The sequence below is a fragment of the Passer domesticus genome, chromosome 1 (assembly GCF_036417665.1).
Source record: "Passer domesticus isolate bPasDom1 chromosome 1, bPasDom1.hap1, whole genome shotgun sequence".
Classification (NCBI taxonomy): Eukaryota; Metazoa; Chordata; class Aves; order Passeriformes; family Passeridae; genus Passer; species Passer domesticus.
In genome coordinates, this window is record NC_087474.1 from 156,044,028 (window position 1) to 156,057,811 (window position 13,784).

Sequence of the window (13,784 nt, forward strand, 5' to 3'; positions counted from 1 at the left end):
TATTTTACATGGATCTGGCATCTTAATAGAAATTCAGCTGTTCACTTGTGGTATCCCATTTTCCTGAAAATTTCCTTGCCTTCAGTTCTGCAGAAAGATCTTTCTGCTGAGATTTTATCTGTAACCTTTCTTTTCTTTCCACATCATTACCGTGCTGGCTTTCTGCACTGTGCAGTACAGTGGCAGAGCACCAAGGCTCTTCCCACTCTAACTGCCTTTGCCATCTGGCATGTCCAATGCAAATCAACTTTTCTTTCTGGACACAGACACTGGACAGCAGAATGATCCTAGCCTAAAAAACCTTCCCAAAATTCTGTTCTGTGAATTGTTAGCCAACCTCAACATAAGGACTGAGACACAAGTTCTGTATATTGAGTTTAAAAACAGAATTTCATTTGGAGAAAAAGAAAAAAAAAAGAAGAGATTTAATATAAATTTCTATATTTGTATGCACAATATATATACATTTATATTGTATATATTTATGTATTGTATACACACATATGCAGAGATATCCAATTGATGGAGTGAGAGGCAAGGACCTGGCTCAAAAGGTTCCATGAAAACTCCTGCAGAAGAATATGGAGGGAGTGCACTGAGCCTGCCAGAGGAAGGAATGGAGCTGGAGAAGGGTCTGGAGCATGGGTCTGATGAGGAGCAGCTGAGGGAGCTGGGTGTGTTCAGCCTGGAGAAAAGGAGGGTCAATAATAACCTTTTTTACTCCCTAGAACCACCAGAAAGGAGGTTGTGGTGAGGTGGAAATGGGTCTCTTCTCCCAAATAGCAAGTGATAGGGCAAGAGTAAATGGCCTCAAGTTTCACCAGGGGAGGTTTAGATTGGATATTAGGAAAATTTCTTTAGTGAAAGAGTGGTCAAGCATTGGAACAGACTGAGCAGGGACATGTTTTGAATCACCATCCTTGGGAGTGTTCAAAGCACACATGTGGATGTGGCATTGGGGTGGTTTAGAGATGGTCTTGGCAGTGCTGGGTTAACAGCTGGACTCAAGGATCTTAAAGGTCTTTTCCAACATAAATGATTCTATGATTCTATATTCTCCCAGATCTTTGTGATAAATTTTAAAACAAAGGTTTGAGCCAGTTTAAGTGCCTGGTGAATGGGGTCTTTATGGAGCCATTCTCTGCGGGTTTAAAGCTGGTCCAGACCATTAAGGACTGAAACATTCCTGCTGAAATATTTCTGCTATAGCTGCATATGAAATTAATTGAGTTCCTCAACTGTGTCACAAATCCATTATCCCAACTAGCTGCTGGAAATCCAAAGATTTTGAAGTCTGGAGGATGGCTGAGGATGGCTGTCAGTTTCCTGCACACCCTTTATATATGTTTGGGGGGTTTTTTTAATCTTATAAGGCAGATGAATAACTGGTAGCAATACTGTGAGCAATTCAGAGATATCTAAATATTTATTTGCTTTATATGACTAGCTGGCAGCTCAGTCATCTCTTGGGGAGAGAATAAAGGCTGAATAAAGTCCACAATAGGATCTCTACCCTACTTCGGCACAAATTTTGAAAAAATATATTTTAGTCTTTTTGTGGCTTATACTCACCTCTTCAATGTTCTCTAAAGTAGCCACTGAATCCCAAAGTTATCAGGTCAAATAGAATTTGTAAACAGAGAGATGGCAAAGTTACATCATAAAATGCAAACAGGAAAGGGCCAAGAATAATAAAACGCTTGTAACAAGAAAAACAACCCCACCCACAACGCTCCCCCCAAAAAAAGTCTCAGACAAGAAAAACCATCAGACAATAACAAAACACTAACCAAAAACAAAACAAAACAAAAAAAAATCTTAAGGTAGAATAATCATTACAATTCAATCTTGTACAAATAAGTGTTTTAGAATTCTAAGGGATGCATTTCTAGGTATACCAGAAAAATATTTGACCTGCCTGGAATACCATTAGAAAGTAACGTGGATGTGTTGCCTGACAGAAGGCGAGTCTGAAGAAAAAATCCTCAACTTACAGATGTTGCAGGGAGATGCAACCTCACGCACCCTCGAGCACTGGGCACTGCCAGGATTTTCCTTCACCTGAGTGTGCCTGTTCCCAAGCTGTAGGATTGCTCATCAATAAACTTCTGAGAGAGCAAAGTATTCAGACTGTGTGCCGTTGAGAGTGTTCTTAGAGAAGGTTTGCAGAGTTTTAGGGTATTGGTAGTGGACATACGGGGTACATTTCCCCAGAAAGAAGACCAGAGTGTGGGAATCCATAAAATCTGAGGGTTTTGGGAAAGCTGCAAAAGGCAGGGCCTCAGAGTCAGTGGAACTGTGATTAGAGCTAAGCAGCAGCCACAAGATAGGTCATCAGAAAAATTATGTAAGTAGAAAGGACAAATAGAACAATGGTCTGTGTGTTAACACTTGTCTAGAATAACTACCTAAGCTGCAAAAAAGTATATCTAGTGAGATATTAGGAAGTTCTAAGCTTAATAATGGAGCTCTGTGCAATGTGTTTGAAGGCTTACAAGTATTGTATTTGAAATAAGCAAGCATTGTTTTAACCTAAGGTACGTGTGCTTATAGTGATTGAATAGAACTACTGTCAATATGCCTTTGCTTTGTGTGATTGGTCAAAAAACTTATAAAGTAAGTTGTAACATTAAGTTCTTGGTCTGCTGCCTGGGATGTGAGCTGCTGGCATCTTCCCATTGTCATAACCATGTCATGAGACTGATGCTGGAAAATAAAAGAGCTTAAGATATGTTCCCTAGCAGTCCCATTCTGTTTGCGATTTGTACATAGACCCTGGTTGGTAGTAAATTCCATCGACCTATTTATCGCTATTTCATCGACCTAGACTTACCTTCACAGATCTCATGCTGTTCTGTGCTTCGTTAGGTACATTCTTGTCTGGCCCATTATGTCCTGTCCCTTTCTGAGAAGCAGCCAGGGAGTGACCAAAAAAGTCCAAGAAGTCAGAACACATAGAGTTAATCGAATTTGTCCATCCTTGTAGAATGAGTCTTGTTTAGGATGTAACTTCTGCAAACATATAACTTAATAGCCATATCATTTTCCTCATGCTTAATTACCTATAAACTGTCTGCCATGCACAGACACATTAAGCTGGGGAATGCAAATAATTGCACAACTCTTGCTTCACACTTCTTGTATATTTTTTCCAGTAAACCAACTCACCTGTGCTAATTAGCCAGCCTCTTTCCTTTACCATCTTTTGCCTTTATCCTAATTTTCTTAAGAGCAGATTAACTGTTGGTAGCTCTTTCAGCTATCTCCAACCACAAAGGATATGATTGTGGCACAGGTCAGTGCTTGCATAATTTGAGTGGAAAGGGACCCTTTAATGAAAACAGTATTTCCCTCACTCCCTCCACACACATCAGCAGCAAAGCAAGTTGCTCTGCCAGCCCAAGCACTCTGTGATCAAGGCCTGTGGCATCACACTGTCTCCTTAGTAACAATTCAGCTAAACTGTTGGGCTGACCTAGTGGTCCCTTGGAGGTTTTCGCCATCCCAGAGATGGAATAATTTGGGAAATGTGTATTTAAAATGTCTACTGGAGCAGCTTGTCCCAGAGCTAAGCTGCAGTGACTGTGTTTACCCTGAAAGTGAAGGAGAAAAGTTAAAAACGAAAGGAAATAAATGGAAGAACTGTAGTGCATTCTGGTCTGAAAACTGAAATACAATCAATAAGGTTGTTTTTTTTCTTATGAAGAATCACATTCAATTTCTGTAATTGTTCAAAACCACAAGAGTCTGGAACAGGAAACAAGGGTTCAAAAGGTAGACTTTCAGCTGACATTTTTTCCCATGAACTGATACTAAATGAAAGATTAAAGCCTCTAAGGATATACCCCCTTAATACTTTTACTTTTGATTTCCCCAGCCATTTTAATTTCAAGTTCTGTAAATTGCCAATCCTACAGAGAAACCTACCCATCCTTCCCAATTGGCTGCACTTTTCTGAACGATATTATTCTCTAAATCACTCACCTTCTCCTCCTGCCACAGGAGGCCCAGCTGCCCCAGCAGCCAGCTCTGCACAGACAGGTCCCCTCAAGGATGTGGAAAATCCTCATCTTGTCTCTGAGACATATCTTTGTTTTTTATTCCAAGACCCTATGGTAGAAACCACCCACGCTGTTTTGCTGAGGCCACTCTGGGGAGCTTGGGGATGTGAGTTGTGCTCATGAGAGACCTGTGTAATACTTGATGAGAAACAGAGCTGTCCTTAAAGTGAGCTCCCCTCACTAGACAACACTCCTGGCGTCTGTGCAGTGCATACCTGTGTGCAAGGATGGCTCATTACTCTCCACAGTGCTCTCTACAGCTTCAGGCAGTTTTGCTCATCCATGCTGAGACTGAGAGTTTCTCCTCTCCATAACCTTAGTTTTGTAGTCAGCTCATGTTTTGTCTCCTACTTCCACGGCTTTTATGCAATTCAGGAAGTCTTTTCAGAGCTACAACACATTTTATCCCCTATTTTAGGATCTGTGGCCTGACTTCCAGGAGTCCCCCTCATTGACTGCTTTCTGACAAATGCAATTTCTACTGCCTAAAGGCAGCTTTAAGCAGCTACTCAGGATCCTTTTCTTTTGACATTAATTAATCTGTTGGTATTGCAAGCAGCATAAAAAGAGCCTTTCAAAGTTCATATTCTTTATTTTTTTCACAATTTGATGATACATCAGTGCCTCAGAGAGACAAGATTTATCCTGCCAAGAAATCTGGATGCCTTCTCAAAGGTATCCTACTTGTGTTTTCATCTCAACATGGTAAATATAATCTCTGCAAAAAAGAATACAAATTCACTGGTCATGCTAATATTTAACTTTTGTTAAGTTTTAACACTACCAAGTAGTATAAAACTTCTTGTATATTTTTTTATGGCCCTGGCACTCCCAGACTAAGTTTATGTGCCAACAGAAAACAGCTAATGGAAATAACTTTTTAAGATGCAGCCAATCTGCTTAGCTCTGCAACTGAAAAATACAGACCCGAGTTCTCATTTGTGCGATGCTACAGTTCTGTGAAGTACTGAATGAGACATTTCAAATGCAAAAGACAGTTAGGATTTTTAAAGGATCCAAATTTCAGCACAAGTGTTTTGTACCACAACAGTAACATCCACAGGTTAGAATTTATTTAAATTGTTGACTTCAAAAATATCTTTCAGCAGGAGGTTCAAAATGACTTTATGGTATAAAACAATAAATTATTTTTAGTCACTTCCTGCTATAGCAGTTAAGCATATAAAAAAGCATGTCATGCAGAGAAGAGTAAGTTCTATTTAGGTTGGATTTTTTTTCACCTACAAAAAAGCAAGAAAAATTTTCCATGTGGTTTGACATACAGTCCAATGCCTGGATAGTTATTGATATCAGAAGTGAGATTAGATGTTCAGATGATATATTAGATATGCAGTTGTGCTAAGAAAACAGATCATGAAGAAGAGCTGTGGTGGGATAACCTTGGCTAAGGCTCAAATGCCCACCCAGCTGCTCAAACATTCCCACTCCTCAGGTAGGCAGGGTGCAAAAGTATGAGGGATGAGGTAGAGAGAAACTTGCCAATTATTCTCACAGACAAGACATATTAAATTAGGTCAAAAATCCTTAAATTATTGCTAGTTTATGTGGATTTAAGTAATGAGAAACAGAGACAAACTTTAAAGCAATACCTTTCCTCTCCTTGCCCCCTTCCCAGGACCTAGTGCACTCCCTCACTTCCTCCAGAGAAATGTAGGAGAGTTGTGTTATAAAAGCTGGTTGGGATATTGCTGTAAGGGTGATTGAGGTAGATTTGTTGGGTTAATTAAACAGCTGAGTCTGGGACATGCCCTGTGTGGTGCTGGCATGGTGTTGCACTAAGGAAGATGTGACCCAGCATCAGCCTTGATCAGAGGAGGATAAAAATCTCTCACACTGTTACTAGAGGCTTGTGAAATACAAGTCATTAGAACAGTATCTGATTTTTTAATTAAAGAAAAAAAAAAGTAAAATTATTTCAGGCAGAATCTGCTTTCTGTAGATTTTCCACTTTTTAGAAAGGATCTATATCACAGAAAAGTTAAACTTGCTGCAGCTCTGCCTGTACTGCACAGGTGACATTCACCAAGCATTTTATTTCATGCATATGATGAGCCCATGTGTTCGATGGGAGCTCCCAAACACAGCACAAGTCCCATGGTCAGAGATTGATACAGAAGGAAAGAGTGAAGCCCACTGAGAGAGCCTGCCTGATGGGAACGTGACAAATGACTTACTGACAAACTATTTGCATAAAAATTGACCCTTACTATACCATTTAAATTATACATAGTTCCTTCAGCTAGAACTACTAATTGCAAAAACTGAAATTTCTCATCTGTTCTCATCTGTTCAATCCGTGGCCAGTATCTAAGATAAGCTAATATAATTAATTTGTTGTGCAAATAAACAAATAATATCCTGAACCTTCAGGTTATTATACAGTAACACTCCCTGAACTATTTCTTGTCTGTAGAATAACACTTATTTTGCCACATGTTGACAATAAGCAGTGAGCTAAAAATGAGCTGAGTTTATTTTGTAATTGTGATAGAATGACCAAATTTATTTATCTTAGAGCCTAAACTCCTTTCTAAATATTACATGATTTTCTCTGTTAATCAGGTTGTGGGATTTTTTTTTCTGGGTTTTTTTTTTCCTTTTTTTTTCCAGTTCTTAGCTTTCTGCAAATATCCATTCAGACTGATTTCTATTTTTTTCCCCTAAATATGTAAAAAAAACCCCACATAATCACAGCATGGGTCAGGTGAGAGGGGACCACAGAGGCTCATCTGATCCAAACTCCCTACTCAAGCAGCACCATCACAGAGCACAGACACAGGATTGTGTCCAGACAGTTCTGGAATATCTCCAGTGAGGGAGAATCCACACCCTCTCTGAGCAATCTCTTCCAGTGCTCAGTCACCCCCACAGTAAAGAATTTTTTCCTCATATTCAGGTAGAGGAACTCCCTGTACATCAGTTTCTGCCCATTTCCTCTTTTCCTTGTGTAAACAGTGAAAGAAAAATCCGTGGTTTGGGTTAATTAAGTACATAGTTAAAAAAAAATAAGAAAAATATGTAATTTTATATATTCCTGAATTTAGTTTAAGCCTGCTGAATAATTCCAGATAAATAGAAAAAAATACTTTTGAAAATTATGACATGATGAAAACAATTCAATTAGTAATTTTCAAAGGATATTTACACTCCTGAAATATAGACTTAAAAAAAAAATCCAATCAGATTCCCAAAATGGTGGATGCCAAAATATCTTCATTTCTGCCTAGTTATCAAGCTAGTCAAGTGAGATAGAGCAGCAGAAAGTCAGTAGTAGAAGGAATGACTTTGTATTTTGGCCAACAGAACACCCAAAGGGCATATTTGTGTTGCAGTACTGAGCTGGTGAATATTTAATAGAGTTGAATATGGAATAAAGTCAGAGGAGATACTGAGAATACCACATAAGATTAGAGCACACTCTGGGGAAATGGGTAATGTGGGTTCAAAGTCTTTCAGAAATAAGGAAGATGTGAATGTTGATCTCTCAATTCTGAGGGTTTTTGTTGTCTATTTTGAAATACTTCTGGGCATTTCCATGACTTGTCCTTTCTCTTTTTTTCAGGGGGGGCATAAAATATTTTTTAAAAATATAACAACTTTTTAAAAGTATTTTCTAGATATTTTTTGTTTGGGGTAAAAAAATATTACTCCTTTTTTCCTGTGGTGAGAAGTGGCATAAAATGACATGCATGGAGATAATGTGGTAATTTGCAACAATATTATTTTTTTGCATATTAAAAATGTTGGGAAGGACCTTGGTTGTTGTCTCTAGAGAAATGTGCTCAAATTTTAATCCAATGTAACAGAAAAAGTATTTTTATCTCCCACTAATTAGGAGTTTCTCTCCTCATTATTATCCTTTTCATGTCATTCTTACTTGTAATATAGTCTGCTTTACAAGGAATGAAAATATATTAAATCATAAGTTTACCAGAAGCAGAACAGCTTATTTGGAAAAATATAGAAGTAAAATGAATAATAAGTCAAATGGAAAAGGTACAGAAACTTAATATGAAAAGTAATCAACAAGTTCATAAGATGTTATATTCAATTTAGTGTCAAACTAACCTGAACAAGGGTAGAAATATAAATTATATCTTTATATCTATGTGTGTGCATATATATATATATATAACTATAGAGAAATAGAAAGAAAGAAAAATGTATTTTTGTGTGTGTTTTGGATTTTGCTTTGTCATCACAGCTCTTAGTCCTATAAGCTAGAAATCTATTTCCCACAAGACAGGATTCCTTATTAAGAAATTGTTATTGTTTCCAAAATTGAATTGATGTTGTTCTGAGCTCTATGACTCACACACTTTTTTCTTTTCCTGTTTCTTCTCTACTATTACTCTTGAAAGCATGGGTTGCATTGATCCATTTTTCACAGGTTAAACCTGCTGGATTTGAAGAAAAACATAAGTGAGACGGAATTAAATTTTTTAAAAAATAGAATAAAATAAAGAAAATGCCCAAAGTGTAGAAGATTCAAAATGTTGTCTGTGCTTTTACGTCTTTATCTATACCACAACATAAAGTTTTTGATTGAGAAATATTATCTGGTGACTGAGACCAACCAGTTGTCCAAATTCAAAGGCTTTTGAACTTATTGGCCACTATTGTTAGTTATCTGCTCATTTATTTAAAATAGCTAATAGTTCATAGGTTATAAAGTTATTATGTAATAGCAAATTTACTTTTGTTTAGAACACTTAAAAACTATTGCTGATAGTCAAGCAACAGATATCTCTTGTAACCATGATAAATTAAGTTTGAGTCAAATGTTGAAATAAACTTAAGGGTAAGAGATAGACATTCAGTGAAATTTGACTAATATTTTGCATTTTAAAAAATAACTAGTTGACTGTCACTATTCTTATTTCCATTTGAGTGTCCCAAAAGAAATAATAATAATAGCAATAATAGCTTTGAAATCTGTAAATTTATGCATAATTTTTAAGTTAACGCATTTTTAAAGTGTTTTTTAAATCTGGGATGAGAGACATGAACTTGTTTCTTTGCAGACTTATTCTTCAGAAGTCAACAAGTCTATGTAATGAAGATGTAATCCGGGAAGTGACCTTCTTGCCTTCTTTTAAGTGGAAGCCTGGGTATTAAAAAGTGTTTAATTTATGAAGTAAAATTATCAAAATCATACAGGCAAAAAAGAATATTTTGGAGGCAGTTTTTCTGGCCTGGTGGAAAATATCTCTTTGAGTGCAAGTTATTTCAAAAATGAGCTTCCATATTCAAACTATTTTGGAAAAACAAAAACCCAAACCCTCATACCTATTTCATATTCAGTATAAATCCTGCCCTGGAGGTCTACCGTGAGCTCACAATTATAATTGTAAATTTCCAAATGGAAAATTTTACATGCTAAGATATACTTTGTCTTTATGGAGAGAGCTTTGGAAGTCAAGATTTAATTGTTTTATACCTTAAGAAACCTGGGATGAAAATACAAAACAGCAACCACAACAGAACACCCTGTATTAGGAAAGCTCAGGGCCAGAGAAAGCAAACAAACAAACCTATATAAATGTAACCAGCTCCTAAAATCGTACTTTCTTTTAAAATGTAAATGAAATGTGCTTCATTTCACTGTTCAGTACTGCTGGGTAAATTTACATATTATCTCCTTTTCTCTTTTCAGTATCCTCGACCAACAGCTGTGACTTGTCAAAACTTGCCAGCACAAGGGAAAAAGAAAATGAAGGGGCATATTGGAAACTGTGTCAGCTTATCTATTGCTTTCAGTAAAATGTAATTGCTGAAGATGCCATTAAGAGTTGCCTGAAAAAACGTGTTAAGGCTACTTAAATTGGGTGTTTTTTTTCTTCTCTCCCTTTAATGGCAGCAGTGTGATACCTGGGAAGGGCAGAAGGGAGAGAACAGAACACCTGTGTGCCCTTCTCACAAACCGCCTCCCTGTGAGGATGAGCCACTGAAACTGGTATCTTTGTCCCTCATCACAGGTGATTTGTGGTGCCTTTCATTTTCCTTTCTGCACTCTGAACCCCTTCTGCAGCTCCTGCCTGATGCTCACTGTTGCTCCTGAGGCACCTTGTGCTGAACAAGAGCTCGAGGTTCAGGTGTCAGCATCCAGAGAGGTGAAAGGAGCTGTGTGTGCAGGGAAACCTCTCTGCAGTGACTCTTGAGCAATGTCCTTTGTGCCAGTGCAGGACACAGCTGGGTCATGGCTTCTGAGAGGGCAACACGGAAGGAGCCCACTTCTGACTGGAGAAATGAGGTGTTTGAGAAGAGGGGCTGGATTCCAAACCTCAGCTGGACAACAAAGCTCCAGTGCTTTGGCATTGCTCTGGCTGTGAGGTAGGGATGAGCAATGCCCTAATCTGCTGCCCTTGGGGCTCTGCCCTTTGGGATTTGTGAGGTCCATGTTGAGATTCAGGGATTTCAGGATTTGTGTGAGCCATGGAGGACCTCAGCTTCCCAGAGAGTCCTTGTCCTTCCCCAGGAGGGAAGGGAAGGGAAGGGAAGGGAAGGGAAGGGAAGGGAAGGGAAGGGAAGGGAAGGGAAGGGAAGGGAAGGGAAGGGAAGGGAAGGGAAGGGAAGGGAAGGGAAGGGAAGGGAAGGGAAGGGAAGGGAAGGGAAGGGAAGGGAAGGGAAGGGAAGGGAAGGGAAGGGAAGGGAAGGGAAGGGAAGGGAAGGGAAGGGAAGGGAAGGGAAGGGAAGGGAAGGGAAGGGAAGGGAAGGGAAGGGAAGGGAAGGGAAGGGAATCTTGCACCCTGCCGATGATAGCTCTGAAGTCAGGGTGCCAGCAGTTAGGAATGAAGCCTCTGGGTTGCCATAGGGTGATTGATAGAATGTAGAGTTATCAGATTGCAGTCCAGAAACAGACTAAGCTCCACTAAATTATCCATGCTTTTCTGACAAGTGGATCAAGATTCTTTGTGTTTCCTTGCTGGCCTCATTAAGTTGCTATAATTATCGTTTTATTGATAAAGTGCCTGCCCTTGGTGAGACCCGGGGGATGCTGTGCAATTAAAATAACGGATTATGTGAGTGTAAGATAATGTACTAACAGTTAGAACAAAACTTGTCTTACAGGAAAAGAAAGTAGTTGGGATTCTTCCCTAATACTAGAACTGAAGAATGAATGCTTTCTGGAAGTGAAAAACTCATGTGTTCAAATGGGATTCTTTTTTTAAAGCAAATATATTTCTCACTGGAATAGCTGAAAGTTAATTGTCAAAAAACCTAAGTACTGATGCCTGTTTGTCCTCTCTGTCTCTATGGTTCTGAGACAAATCCATGCACCCCATTTTCCAAATTCTAATTAACCTTGAGCTAAATTCTGGATCATGACTTTCCTAAAACTAGGCTAATCAAGATGGGAAATTAATTTAAAAATCTGAAATTCCAGTTAGGTTCTTGCTGAAAAATGTATGTGAGCATATTAGACAATGATAGAGATCCATGGAACAATTTAGGCACACAATTGCTTAACTGACAAAGAGAATCAGGAGATTGAAGAGGGTTGATGCCAAGCCTTCACCAAGGGGACCTAGACATTATGATGGTCATAAAAAGTATAAGATGAAGGTACCAAGGTTGAGAGGAGTTCACAAAGATAGGCTAAATGTGTGGGTTCCCCTTGCAGAGGGATGAGATAAGGCTCTTTTTTCATCATTCTTACCAACCCAAAAGAGATCAATAATTCAACAGCAGAAGAAATTCCAAGTACTTCTGTTCTTGGTTTGAGCTCATTTACCTCTAGTAAATCACATCCAGGTCTGCCTTGCAGAGTGCAGACCCTTTGTGCCTTAATTAGGAGTACCATTGAAATCTTGTTCCTATTCCCCAAATTAGTTCTGTCCTATTTATCCAGTTTTTATCTAATTAAACAACACTAGTTATTTTCCCTTCTTAGTTGAATGACCTTACCAATATACTGTAAGTTCAGGATTCATTGTAGTTGCCTTCCTTTATACACTCCAGATCTTACCTTTTAGGATATATAGGTAGTATCTTTACTTGACAGTAAGACAGGAGAAGGGCACTTCAAGCCAGCTGTCAGGGTACCAGGAAAAGGTAGCAATGGGCTTAGAAATTACCTACAGATGAAATTTTATATTTTTCTTTATGATGTCATGCAAGGGAGAGGTTTCTCTCCTTTCCTTCAGAGCAAGCTAAACAAATTTGACATAGTCATAACTAATATTGCAAAGGGGCCTTCATTAGGAATGTGGGTTGAGGGGTTTGGTTCTGTTTTCCTGCCTCTAAGCAATCTGCAGCAGAAGAAAAGTGCTGATCCAGCATCTTGGTAAGATAAAGACACTTGGTAGCATCATTTCCATGCCTGGACTTGTTAATCAAAGTTTCCCTTGAAGGTGAATATTGTGTGTTTAGGATCTCCATCACTCTCCACAAAGTGAATGTGGGGTCAATAACTGGAAGGTTAAAGCAGCCTGAAAAGGAGTTTGAGTAGCCCAGGCATGAATGCAGAAGGAAACTCTCATTCGTTTTGTTGTTGATTTGGTCCATGTAATTATACTACATATTTTTACTTCTGTGAGATTACTTGCCCTGTGCAAAATAAATATTTATTTAGCACTTTCACCTTGCAGGCAATGCTATCATTCTTCTTTTAATTACTATGCAGCTTTTAATAATGATGGGTAGTGCTTGGCATGCTGCTTCTAAATTCACAGCACTTTGCAAATGTGAAAGGTGGTTATCAGTCATTGACTTTCTATATTTAAAAAATAGGAATTGGGAAGAAAAAACTCTGTGAACTTTTTTTTTCTCAGAAGTTTCTGAAGATTAAAATAATATTTATATAAATTATATTAATAAAATGCCTCTTCCTATATATTTGTCTGAGACCAGGTAACTGAATCTTTGGTTTACAGTGGAAGTTAAAATTAGTTCCATAGAGAACTCTCCTTAATTTCAACATATACAGACATTCAAAATTGCAATCAGTGTCTCAGCCACCTTTACACCCTTTACAAATCAAGCTAGCTCAGACAGCAGGATCTCAATTCAATCAGCCACATGCAAATTCTTAATTTGGATTAATGTGCATTTCTGTCCAGCCCCATCAGCCCCCGCAGTCCCAATGTTACACACTCTGCCAAAAGCCAAGGTAACCTGGAATAAGAAGCTCAGGAAAGGAGAATCTTGTGCATGGGGTCCAAGACTCTGATGGATGACAAAGGCATTGCAATCCAGTCCCATGAGATATGGCCACCAGTGATAATCCAAGCAAACAATTTCTTGGTTCTACAGAAGCATGGTTTGCGTTTACTTTACTTGACAAATAACTTATGAGAGAGGAGTGTCATGTAATGCCCACTGACACTCAGTAGTGGCTCAGGAATTTAGGAATGAATTTATAATCTGCTGCTGCTGTTCAAGGTACCATTTGCAGTGCAAAAGAGTTAGAGCAGGTACCCATTGTAAGACCCCCAACTATTATCTCTCCCCATTAAAAAAAAATTAGAATAGGAAACTATTCTGAAAGTGGTACAATTCCTCTGCATTATTCCTTAATAAATCCTGATCATTGACTGATGTCTGTATATATAGAATCATAGGCATTAAGGCTTGAAAATACCTCAAAGATTGTCAAATTTGACTTCTAACTCACTACTGCCAAGACCACCACTAAACCATGTCCCCAAGTGCCACATTTATACATCTTTCAAATATCTCCAGGGATGGTGACTCCACAAC

At 38.4% G+C, this 13,784-nt stretch overlaps 1 long non-coding RNA gene across 1 annotated transcript in view; it reads right to left on the reverse strand.

Moving 5' to 3' along the window:
• Nucleotides 1-595: 595 nt before the first annotated feature.
• Nucleotides 596-13,784, reverse strand: part of LOC135290167 (uncharacterized) — a 32,672-nt gene continuing 19,483 nt past the window's right edge. The window contains exons 2-3 of the long non-coding RNA XR_010352871.1: nucleotides 2,834-2,905; nucleotides 596-685 (exon numbers count right to left, since the gene is read on the reverse strand). This is a non-coding gene — a long non-coding RNA (uncharacterized LOC135290167). The remainder of the gene's footprint in view (nucleotides 686-2,833; nucleotides 2,906-13,784) is intronic.